The sequence below is a fragment of the Cupressus sempervirens genome, chromosome 3 (assembly GCF_028749045.1).
Source record: "Cupressus sempervirens isolate cs-2001-9-10 chromosome 3, ASM2874904v1, whole genome shotgun sequence".
Lineage (NCBI taxonomy): Eukaryota > Viridiplantae > Streptophyta > Pinopsida > Cupressales > Cupressaceae > Cupressus > Cupressus sempervirens.
In genome coordinates, this window is record NC_143120.1 from 342671000 (window position 1) to 342684808 (window position 13809).

Consider the following 13809-nt stretch of genomic DNA (forward strand, 5'->3'; position numbering starts at 1 on the left):
GGAAATCTCCTAAGATGCCTAACCAAACAATATGCTCAAAGTTGGGATCTACTTTTGCCTCAATTAGAATTTACATTTAATGACTCCATGACTATGTCAACAGGAGAAACACCTTTTCAAATAGTATATGGCCTTCATCCCAATGGACATTTGGACTTGATAGAACTACTATTTGACTTCAAGATCAGTACTCAAGGAGAAGAATTGGAAAACTTATTGCAAAAGTTTAGAATGAGGTCAAAGAAGCATTGCAAAGATCTACATTGAAATACAAGGAACATGCTAACAAGAGGAGAAGGGAAATCTACTTCAAAGTTGGAGAAAAGGTTTGGGCATATTTGAGAAAAGAGAGGTTATCTAAGGGTAGATATTCCAAACTCTAGATGAAGAAAGTTGACCATACAGCATACTCAACAAGATGGGTGAAAATTCATATGAGATATCTCTTCACCCTACCATTCAAATTTCTTTAGTCTTCAATGTTGCACACCTCACCTCATACAAAGGCATAACAAATTAAACAAGTAGACAAGGTGGGCAAGAAGACATCCATGATGAAGACTATGTAACTAATCTCCCTCAAAGAAAACCAATGGAGTTAGAAGAAATTTTGAATTCCAAGATGTTGAAGCACACAAGAACCAAGAAGTACATGCAGTATTAGTCAAGTGGAAAGGGCTCCCCAATATTGATGCAACTTGGATGACAGAAGACCAAATCAAACAACATGGTACTTCTATGGAGAAATTTACCTCAAGTAGGAAGTTGAGTTTTCAAAGTCAAGGGTAGTATGGTGTAGGAGCACCCACAATGAATGATGAATCAACAAGGTCTAAGAACACCTAGATTAGGTTAGGTCAATCAAATAGGCATCTAGACCAAATTGTAAGACCTAGTTCCAAGATTGGCAATGATATAAGCCCCTGGTCAACTATGGTCAAATATGGTCAAAAGGCCTAAAATCCTAGTATTTTTTTTAGTTCTTGTTTTATCATTTTTAGGACCTATTTAGTTCATTTGGGCTAAGTTTTATTAGTTCTAGTTTCAAGTTTGCAAAAATTGTTTAAAAGTAGTCAAGCAACTTTAGCAACTTTTTTGCAAAATAATGCAAAAACTTCCCCAATGGCCATAACAAGTTTGAACTTTTGTTATTACCATTGGAAGGCTTATAATAATCCATTTCAATTGGGTGATAGGTATAGATAATGTACTTTTCAACTTTCAATCAATAAAATACCTTTTTTTTTCTACAATTGGCCCATTGTCCTACATTATATGGATTCATATGGTGTTCAAAAATAAATTTTTGGATAGTTGGATGAATTATATTTCACATTCATCTAGTTTGAACCCTCCATCTATCTCCTAACTCAAGTTATTGTCATTTTTACACAAGTAGGTCCAAATTTCTTGCTAACTTAGGGTTTTGAAGGATTTTCAAGCACAGAGAAGGATTTCACCATGAAAATATAATGGCCATTGGTGAAATTCTAGAATTTTATATGTACTATGAGATGTAAGTGGTTTTAGGAATGTACTTGCAGGGACACATTAGAAATTTGATTCCCTAGGCATGCAAGACCTATGTGCATGCTAGAAAAAGGATGCAACATCTCCCACAACTTCAACCAGAATTGGCAGCAAAGCTTTAAATCAAGTTTGTAACTTATCTAGGGTTTCCCTCACATGTTCCAATCATTTTTTTCAGGATGGATTCCTAAAACATGTACTTCCTTTGTAAATGCAAGCTTAATTTCCCTAATTGCCTATGCAAGAAAGTGAACAAAAGCCCATTTGTTTGTATCATCAAACCTTGGTGCCTTAGTATGTTTTGTAAGTCCCAGAAAGGGTATCCAAAAGAGTAATTTTTCCCTAGGTTGTGTGGAGATATTTCTTTCTAAGTTTTATTTTAATCAAAATGGGCTTTTAGCCTTTTTGAGTGACTTAACAAAGGAACCATATGTCAGAATTGCTAACCATTGGTCCATTACATTATCAACCTAAATGGACCATTTCCATGAGTATGAGTCTCCCCTGGTCATTTCATGAAGTTTAGGGTTGTTTTACCAAATTCTCTCAATTTATGCATTGTGGGCAACTTGTGATAATTTTTCTTGTTCATAAGGTTCCTTGGTGATTAAGGTTTTCCTTGTTTGGATGTAGGGTTTTGATAACCTAATACCATCCTTGAAGCACTTTTGATTGGTGCTTGCACATTTTGATCATCTTACTAAGATATTTGGTTGAAGGACTTCAGTGAAGAGGGTTTTTGGACCAGTTGATCATCCATTGATCAATCCTAGTAGGCTCCATTACATCAATCATAATCATCAAAATTACTATCAGAACCATCTTCTTCAATGATATAGAAATATTTATTACCTTTTTCTTTATAGTCTCTTCTATCTTTGTTTCTTCTCTTTTCACTATCAACTCTCCTTCATTTGTACTTGATGTTATTCCTTTCCTCTTTATCATCTTGATTAGGACATATAGCACTAATATGACCAACTTTGTTACATATAAAATAAATAATAAGAATTTTACCTTTATATTTGTCTTTTCCTCTAGGATGTCTTTTGGCCAACAATGCTTCAAGATCATCAAGGTCATCATTAGATCCATTGTCACTTTCTACATTTCTCTTTTTCTTTCTCTTAGATCCATCAAGGGTTAGTTGTGCTTTGAATGTAGATTCACCAATATTAGTAGGGGAATAATTGTCAAAATTTTATAATCCAGATGTAGTAAATATACCAATTAGACTATCAAAGGTTAGATCATTACAAGGTGTGCACCTCAGTTGTTGAATTACACTAATTGCATACATAGGAAGTAAAGTCCTCAATAACTTATTTATTACAGTCTCATCAGATATGTCTCCTCCAAATTCTCTGATAGCATTCACCACTTCTTTCATTTAGCTATATTACTATGTAATAGATTCACTTTCTTTCATTATCATGTCATCAAACTTTCCTCTTAGGATTTCTACCTTAGCTGTTAACACATGTTTGTATCCTCCATGGATTTTTTCCAACTTGTCCCATAATTTCTTAGCAGTAGTGCATTCCTTGACCTCATCAAATTCTACACAACTCAGGTATGTTGCAAGTTCAATCCTCATTTGGTTGTGCTCCTACTTCTCTTTCATTTGTTCAATTGTCATAGGTCTAGGCACCTAAATGTATTTATTAGCTAGGTAGTAAGATGTGGAATCTCCAATAACAAATAAGCACAATCTCATCATCCTTTTCCATGCTAGGAAGTTCTCCTTGTTTGGCTTAGGTATCTCTCTCTTGTACATCATGATCTTTCGCTTGAGTCTCTTCAAACTTTCCTTACAAGAACCAATTCTCTAGTACCAATTGTTATAATAATTTAGAGTAACTAAGAGGGGGGGTGAATTAGTTATCCTTAGGCCCAAATGTACCAATTTAACTTTTAATCACTTCAAATAGATTAATCAAATTTAAAATACCCACTCAATCTATATAGCATATCATCAATAATTTAACATTTCATAAAACTTCTTAACTCTCTATCTCTATATGCGTTTACTGCCAATAAATAAACTATTGTAAAATATAGCATGCATAACAATAACATCCACACATTGAAATAATACTTTGACACCAAGATTTAATGTGCAAGCCTAATTTAGCAAAAACCACCAAGTAACATGCTACCAAGTTAATCACTCTTCTAAAGTGAGCTCAATTAATAACCAACCTTGTTAAAGTTTATACAACACACTATTAAAGGATTTAATTACCTTGTTAGGAGTGGCCTTTTTAGAGTACTTCGGATCATCCCATGACAATGCCACCTTGATTAAAGGATTTATATAATGACTATTTTCAGATTACGATAAAACAAGTTTTGAGGGGGCCCAAAACCCATACAACAACAAAACAATAGATAAATGAGTTAAAATCATCATCGAGATTTACAAGGACCTAGAACCTACAAGAATGATAGAAAGCCAAAAAACTAGGATTTACAAGGACATAGAACCTAAATACAATCAAGCATACAGTGTAAAAGCTTGAAAAGAAGAACTAAAAAACATCCAGTAGAAATAGCTAGGACCAAAAACCTCAACCAACAACTAGAACCTTCAATAAAAATAGAGAAAAATTACACCAACTCCTTCATTTCCTTAGTCAATTCTTTACCAATATTAACAACCTCCTAAAGGAGGTCTTTAATAATTGAACCAAGAGCAACTGCAATGACCCTTTTTGTGCTCTGCCTTTTCCTCTTTCTTGGGCCACCTATCGATTGAGCAACCACAGGGGTGATGATTTCCTCATTGCTTTTCCTTCCAATACTTGTTGTTGCCACACATGGGCTAGAGGTAACTATGCCCATTTGTTTTCTAATGTCCTTAACCAATTGCCTCAGTCTTACTTCATAGGCCATGAGTTTCTCTGGGATGTTCCCAAATTTACTTTCCAACTCAATTCTTTTGGTTTTCTCATTTTCTAATTTGTCCTGCAATTTGCTAACATTTTTCTTTAGGGAAATGATGTTATTATAAAGCTAAGAAACAACCTAAAGGGAAACATCCACTTTCACTTTGGCTTTGTGGAGGAACATAATTCTTTCACTAATCTTCACCTCCCCATTATCCTCATCAGCAATATTATCTTTAGGACAATCAATGTCATCGTGGACATCTTCAAGCATTAACTCCCTCTCCACATTCAAAGCCCCTTTCTCATTCTTAACCTTCTAATCAACACCATCAATTTTTGGCTCATGAGTAATAGGAGAACTATTCATATGATGTTTTTCATTATTAGTTTCCATAGAGTGCCCCTACTCCTAACTAGCTTTAGGGGTCGGTAGATTCTCTTTAAATGTCATATTATTTTTCTTAGAGGAGTTTAAAGAATCGATTTGCTCCTTTGTTCCCAAATTTAGAGTACCCACAATCCTTACCATACCACCATATTTAACCAAAGAGTCACTATAACTACTAGAATACCCTTAACTATTTGAACTATGATCTCAACTCTCTATCTTCCTCTCCTCTTCCTTATCATTCTCCATCTCTAAAGTACCCTTTTCATCCTCTGATATTTCTTCAGGTCTTACATCCTTCCTACACATCTTGACTTTTCCTTCCTCCTTACGCTTTTTTTTTTTTTTCTTGACCCATTCCTCATCCGCTTCTAAGTCTCTATTTGACTCTATTTCCATTCCCTCTCCACTTATCTCCATAATATTCACATTATGAGTCTTTATTTTTTACACAATAGATTTATCTAGAGTGTCCTTCCCATAAATCTTCTCTCTATTCTCTAGCAAAGGATATGGCTTCACAACATTCTCTTTACAGTATTCTTCAATTAATAGAATTATCCCTTCATGAAGGATAAACCTACTCCCTTTTTTCCTATGAGCACTAATGATTTTTAATAGGGAATACTTTAGGTACAAGGGAAGGAAACCCTATCATTTTATTTGAAATGGTTCAAAAAACAAAGTGGAAATTATGCACACGTTTTGACCACCCATCTAGAATGAAGTACTCATGAATGTATGATCACACATCTTGTCAGATCTTCTTAATCTGGTCAAGATCAAAGAAGACCTCCTTCATCAATTATTTTTCTTTTTTAGGTTTTTTTGGGAATTTCTTAAGTACAACATTCAAAATTTTAGTCTCTCTTACAAAATGATTATCATGATTAAAATATTTTGATTGATACAATGGTTGGAATCTAACCATATGTTTGATCTGTAAAGTAAAATTCACTTTGCAAATTCAAATCTCCATTCACTTGTCTTCTAGTTCATTGACTGGTCTTCATTGTCATTTCCAATGCTAATCTTATTGGTATCTCCTCAAGCAATCACTCTTCACAATTTACCTCTATTTTTCTCCTCTTCATAGATTATCATTTGTAAGGAAACTTAGGTGCAAATTCCTATAGGAAATCATAGGAATCCCTTAAGGAAAGTATTGTGCAAATTCCTATTAATTCCTTAAAATTTTAGATTTAATATTATGTAAACAATAATATTGTAATCAACCATGGATATAGAAAACACATAAATAAAAAGATATGCCAGTGGGGAAAATCCTTTCTATAAAACAACTCCACCCCTTCAAAACTTGCACAATGTATTATCTTCAATACAGAAGGTTACAACACACTTGCAATGCAAGTTCTTTCAGGAGAACAATGACATAGAAGACCAATCTAGTAGCAACATACCATACCAACAATACACTTTCTCTTTCCAATCTACAACCCTAAAAATGATTATATCATGCACTTTCCCTTTTTAGGGAAACTTCTAAAAAACAATCGTATTAGGGTTTTACCATTCTCTAGAAAAATAGGAACTAAACCCCATGTGTAAGCTGGAGACTCGAGTATACAATAGTCAATGGTCAATTGCCACATGTATTCATGTCTTCACCTATCATCAAATCTTCTAGAGATAGCTCTTACACATCATAGGAATCTGTCATAACCATTTTAGCCATGCTGTCCTTACACATAATTCAAGATGCCAACACATACAAGTGGAGTGACACATCAACATGCCAACTAGACTTGTACACTCACAATTAATTACATTGTTTGCAAAAATGCATTTACAAAAAAAATAATAAGAATAGGAATTATCCAAGGTTGAGACACCTTATTCCTAGCATTCTCCCACTTGTTGAACACCTTGTAAGAGCAATGGGAACATAACTGAAACTAACTGCTATAGGCCAAAAGACCCATATACTCTAAACACTATCTAAACTTCTCTATGCCTACTAGTTTTGTCAATGCATCAACAACATTCTTAATAGTGTCTACCTTCTCCAAATTTACCTTTCCATCTTCCACCATAGCTCTCATAAAGTAAAACTATACATCGATGTGCTTAGTTCTGGCATGGAAAGTTGGATTCTTTGAAAGTAAAATAACACTATGACTGTCACGCCAAATAGTTATTTGTTCCACATCAACACCAACATTAGAACATAATCTTCTAAGCCAAATGACTTCCTTACAAGCATGAGTAGCAACCATGTACTTAGCTTCTATAGTGGACAAAGCAACCATAGGTTGTTGCTTACTCATCCAATTGATGGCACCAGCAAACATAGTGAACACATAAGCACAGGTGGATCTCCTATTGTCAATATCATTTTCCCAATCTGAATCCACAAACCCATGAATGCAAACTTAATGTAGAGCTCCAGAAGATTTACCATGATAACTAATGGATTAATCTAATGTACCCCTCAAAATCAGAATACTCACTTAACTTCATGCCAATGTACCCATCTAGGATTAGCCATAAACCAGCTCAGAATTCCCACTATGTGGGAAACATCTAGTCTAGTACAAACCATATTATACATAAGACTGCCAACTGCACTAGCATAAGGTACTCTAATCATGTCCTCCACCTTGCTAAGAGATTTTGGACAATCATCTATAGATAAATTTGTTCCCATAAAAATAAGAACACACAATGGTCTACAATATGTCATGCTAAACCTATCTAACACAAACTTCACATACTTACTTTGACTCAACCAAATTTTTTTAAGACCTATCTCTATTGATTTCCATACCCAAAATGTACCTTGCTATCCAAAGATCTTTTATCTCAAACTATGATGACAACTAAGATTTAAAATTAGAAATCATACCCTTACCCTTCCCAAACAGCAACATATCATTAACATGTAATGCAACAATAAGAAGGTGATCATTTTCAACTCTGAAATAAACAAAATGATCTGATTTTGATCTTATGAATCCAATTGGAAACACAAGGGCATCAAACTTAAGGTACCAGATCCTAGGAGATTATTGAAAACCATATAGAGACTTCATTAAATTTTAAACCAAAGATTCTTTACCTTTAACAATGTAGTGCTCAGGCTATGACATATAAATCTCTTCCTCCAAATCACAATGAAGGAAAGTTGTCTTCACATCCATCTGTTCTATCTCTAAATCATATGATGTAGCAAGAGATAACAAAAATCTAATGGATGTCAACTTTTCCAAAGCAGAGAATATTTCACCATAATCTATTCCCTCTACCCATGAGTACCCCTTTGCAACCAATCTAGCTTTTCACCTTTCAACACTACCATCTGCACAAAATTTCTTCTTGAACACCCAATTTATACCAACAAGTTTTTTTCCTTTAGGCAAAGATACAAAGTCCCAAGTTTTTTTTTTATCCAATGAAGCCATCTCATGACCCATGGCATTAATCCAGGAACCTACATCTTCCATATCCAAAGCTCTTTTATAGATCTAGGCTCATTAGCATTAGTAATCAAAGTGAAAGCACAACTAGAATCTAACATAGAATAACCAAACCTTTCTATCGTCTTTCTTTCTCTTGTGGATCTCCTTAATGGTTGAGGTTGAGGTTGTTCTTCCTCTTCTTCTAAACTATCAAAGCAACTAGAGCTCTCCTCATCATTAGACCCAACATAATCTTTCTATTCAATCTTCTCAGGGGTAGGAGGCAACTAAATAGTATCTTCTTTCTTTTGTTTTTCATCTGGTTGCAGTACAATAGGAGAAGATCTTAGCTCTCTAAAAATAACATTTCTATTATACAACACCTTACTAGTCATAGGGTCCAAAAGCTTGTATCCTTTCACACCAACACTATATCCATTGAAAATACATTTGACAACTTTATTTTCCAACTTAGATTCTTTCTCCTTTGGAACATATGCATAAGCTTCACAACAAAAAACATGGAGATTTCTAATTTGAGGCTTCTTATCAAATCACACTTCCATGGGTTTCTTACCAACAAGAGTTGATGTAGGAGATCTATTAACCAAATAGACAGTAGTGGCCATAGCTTCAGCCCAAAACCTCTATTTAAGACCAGCTCCACTAAGCATACTTCTAGCCTTCTACATTGGTGTCCTATTCATTCTTTCTACAACTCCATTTTGTAATGGGATATAAGGAGTTTTCTTATGCCTCTTGATACCTCGTTCTTTACAGAACTATTTGAACTCTTATGAGAAAAACTCACCACCATTGTCAGTTTGCACACACTTAATCTTCTTACTAATTTGATTCTCTACAAGCACTTTAAATTCCTTGAACTGACTAAGGACTTGTGTCTTACATTTTAGGAAATAAATCCATGTCCTTCTACTATAATCATTATGAAAGATACAAAAAATAAAGACCTGGAGATTGAAGGAACTTTTACAGGACCAAATACATCAGAAGGAATAAGGTCTAAAACATCAGAAGATTTGTGAGAACTAGAGTAAAATTGAACACAATTTTGTTTACCATATAAACAATGCTCATAGAAGTCAAAACCAAGATTACAATCATTTAACCCCTCAATGAGGTTCTTGTTTTTTAGATTTCTGAGACCCTTCTCACCAATGTGGCAAAATCTCATATGCCACAACATTTTTTTTTTATAGGAAGCTTTCCTTCCAAGGTGTTTGCACCCTTAGGTACACATGTTGCACTGCCATCAGAACCAATATCCACAATCTTCTTTACTGCTCATTCAAATGGTGGGGATGAAGTGATAGTTTCTCTCTTCTTTGAAACAAAAGGACTATTACACTGAGAAATGCATACATCAAGCTGAAACACTTAGTCATATATAAGGCAGAGTCAGTCGATCATCATTGCGATCGAGTTACTCTATATAGGTCAAGTCATGTAAAAAATTTAAATAATCATCTATATATTGAGCTCTATAGGAGTCAATCAAGCCTTTGGTTTCCAAGTACTTTTAGTATAAGTCGAGTATAATGAACATCAAGAAGATAGAGCTCATAGATGTCAAGTTATATAGGAGGATCTGAGTATAGTTAAGGTTGAGAAAAAGTAGGAAGAACAATTATAATTGATAAGTATGGACAATGAGCGTCGAGTAATACAAAGAGAACATAAATGTGTGGAATGGTAAAAACTTTGAGGTAAACCATTTTGAGCCGACATGAACATGACATTTAATGATCATAGAGTTTTTTATAGATGTTGTTACACATTTTTTCATGGATCATCGATCCCTATGAGGGATGAATGACCAATAAGATGAAGAGGTAAAAATAGAAGCATCTAGAAGACTCTACAGATGTCTTTAAATAGGAATATCCAAACTTTATTTTGTGATGAGAGTGGATGAAGTATGCAAAGTATGCAAAGTATGTGAAGTGTGCGAAGGAGTTAAGTTTTGGATGTTGCATGTGAAAATTTTCAAGCAAACAAAGTTAGCAACCTATTGAAGAAGTAAAGGACTAAGTAAAGATATATCAGATTGGAGATCAAATCAGAGATTGGAAGGAGGAGATCTATTATCAACAATTATAAGTGTAGGCCATTGGATCAAGTACTAAATCAATTTTAACATATGGAATTGGGGAAAATACCTTAACATAGTGGTTTTAACATACCTTTGTTAAATCTCCTAACAAATTCCTTGATTTATTGTAAGTGTTAAATCCTTTAATCAAGGTAAGATCTAACAATCTTAAAATATTTTAATAGAGGATACTACTCATAGGGTACATCACAAGAAGTGATCAAATTGTAACCCTAATAGGCTAACTTTGTTATTACAGTAGTGAAGATTTGTGGATATCATCCCCACCCCAACTTTACCTTCACCTTGAAGTATTTATGGGTTACCAAATATTTTTTGTAATGTGTTTACATTTTATGGATGTGATTAATAGTTAGACATATTTCAAGTTATGATATGCATAAACTAGACATGAGATGGTTGATATGGTGAATGCAATTAAGTTGTTTTAAGGGATAAAATTTTATAGATCCTAATTCACCCCCTCCCCCCCCCCCCCCCCAATCCCCAATATCTTAGTTTCCCAATAAACTTCCAAAAATTGGTATCAAAGCATTGGCTCTCTTCGAAGTAGTCTAACAACTTGTGAGTTCAAAAGTTTGAGATGGAGGCTTACAAATTGGGAAAGGTTATTTACAATCAATTGATAGACATCTAGCGCATACTGTAGCAAATTGAAGTAGCAAGAGAGGAACTAAGGAAATCTCTAAGAAAGAGAAAGGATATGACTATTCAATAGAATGACACACTTTATGAAGAAGTTGATATGCAAGGATTTCTTGACACTAGAAATTCTAAAAAATGTGTTGTAGCTATTACAGATATATTGGAGAATATTAGTATCTTGAATGAAGAAGTTAAAGGATTGAAAAGAGAACATGAAATCCAGTTAGTAAGGCTATGTGAAGTGACAAAACAAAAGAAGAAAGATGACATAGAAAAAGTTGTGTTTGAGGAAGAAAAAATAAAAATGGCTATCAAACTTGAAGAAAGGCCATATGATGTACAAAATCTTACAAACACTCAGCTGGACATGATGAATCAACTGATGCTTGCAAATAAGGAATTGAATAGGAAAGACATGGAGATAGAAAATCTAAGATCATGGAGTGATCTACTGAGGAATGAGTTAAGATCTGAGAGAGAACTTATGGAATGGATTAAGAAGCCTAGTGAATCTATAAGAAACTTTGAAGAACTAATGACATCACCTAGGTCATCTAGCAACACTTCTGGACTAGGGCATATGAAGCAATATTCATCTACTCAAAAAGGAGAATCATCTAAGAGTGGAGAGCTAAGGAATGCAAAATAGAAAGGAAAACCTACATTCTATCATTGTGTTAAACTTGGACATACTGCAAATATTTGTAGAGGCAAGAATGGTATGCAAAATCCTAAACCAAAGTTTATTGGTTATTGTTTTTATTGCAAGAAGCAAGTTTATCAAATACATGAGTGTAAATCAAGGATGAATAGTACACCTACTACACCTAGATTTGAGGGATATTGTTACAATTTGTCAAAATTTTGGACATAGAGCATATGAATTTAGATCATAGGGAAAACCCAACTAGACAAACAAAAGGTGGGACAATGCACCTAAGAAAGTTTGTTCTAATTGTCACAAGGTTGGGCATGTGAATAAGTACTACAAAACCTGAGCACTAGTACCAAACAAATGAACATATTAAGGGTAAAGGTAAAGTAGATGTTGAACAAAAAAAAAAGGATACGAATAAAACATGAAAGAAAAAGGTGGAAGTAGAAAGAAGTAGAAAAAATGAAGTTAAGATCACCTAATCCAATGGAGAAGGTGATCATATAACCTCAAACTGATCAAGAAATGTATGTAAGGAACTATATATTTAATGATTTATCTTGCATTAGTTCCTAACATAAAATGTGCAAAAGTTCATATTAGCATAAGAAAAGATGCATTAGAATTGATCTATGGAAAGAATAGTGCAAAAGACTCATTTACTCATTAGGTGTCGAACATCAGTAAAATTGTCTATATTGACCAAGCATTGCAATATGGGCTAAGTAACCTAGATGTCAAACTAATGTATAGACCAAGTTAGATAGAATTGGCTAAGCTATATAATGGAGACTGAGATCAACACATTAGTAACAACCGAGATAGTTGGATCACACCTAACTAAGGATACATCATTTATGGAGACCCTAACTTGAATGAATGGAGGTATATATCAAGGATTTCAAGGTATTTTACACACCTTTCATTCAAATTTCAAGAGCACAAAGTGATTTGAGCAACTTGCAAAGAAATTTTTAGGCAATTGAAAGTGGACTAGAATTGGAAGAGTGATCGAGTGTTGATTTCTAGTTGTGTCAAGTTTTTCAAAAAGGAAATCTTTCAAAACCCTAATGCAAGATAATAGCATCTTCATCATCTGTAGTGAAGAATCAAGGAGAAGAGGTAAGAAATGTTCAATTGGTAAAGAGTGACACTTTTCCTCCACCTAAGTATCATGTTATTCCTAAAATTTCCATGAAAGGAGATTCAATGGGTGTATTATCATCAATACCACCTAAAGTCTTTATGATTCACAATGTGAGGAGTTATTACATGTCTGAAATTGGAGAAGTTGGAGACTATGAGATTCATGTGATGTATAAAAAATTGGGTGATGAAGGAATATTGAAGGATGAGTTTAAAATTATTGAAAGGAAAGGGTTAGCTCATGCCCTAGGTTTCCTAAGAAATCTCAAAATTGAATGGATTAAAGTTGTATTTAGTAGAATTCATGAAATGGAGTTGTGGTTAGAGAATGGACCAGTCAAGATCACAAAGAAGGTGATACATGTTGTTACTAATTACCCTACATTTGACAAGAAGAAGACCATATGTTGTCGAAGAAAATAGGTTGTCAAAGATAACACCAAAGCTAAGTGGAATGGACGTGGCATGTCTATTTCTAACATCATTGATCCATTAATCGAGTTTTTTGTGAGAGTGATCTCTCATATGTTTTATCAATCAAGCTAACTAAATAGTGTGTCATGAATGGCAATTGATTAGGCACAAAAGATTGTGATGAAGGATCTTGAATATGATCTTTTCGAGTTGCAACCATTGCAACTAGTAGAGAACCTAACATCAATTAGGAAAGCAAAGAATTTAATGTGTAAGTTTGGATCACTGATTATGTGTATTTTCTTTTACACTCAAAAATATTTTCTAACTATTGGGAATATTTTATGGGAATAATAAAAACTTGCTATAAGGTAGATTATTGAGTATATAACATAATTAGTAGAAAACTTCAAGAATGTTCTAGATGGATATTTTGAATAATTCAAACTAAAGATAAGAAATATATTAAGGATTCCTACATCCTTAGTAGATAAATATTATAATGATGTATGTTTCCTAGTGGATACTAAAAACATATTTGTATAGGCAGTTAAGCTGAGGATAGCCTAGCTTAAAAATTTTGGCTA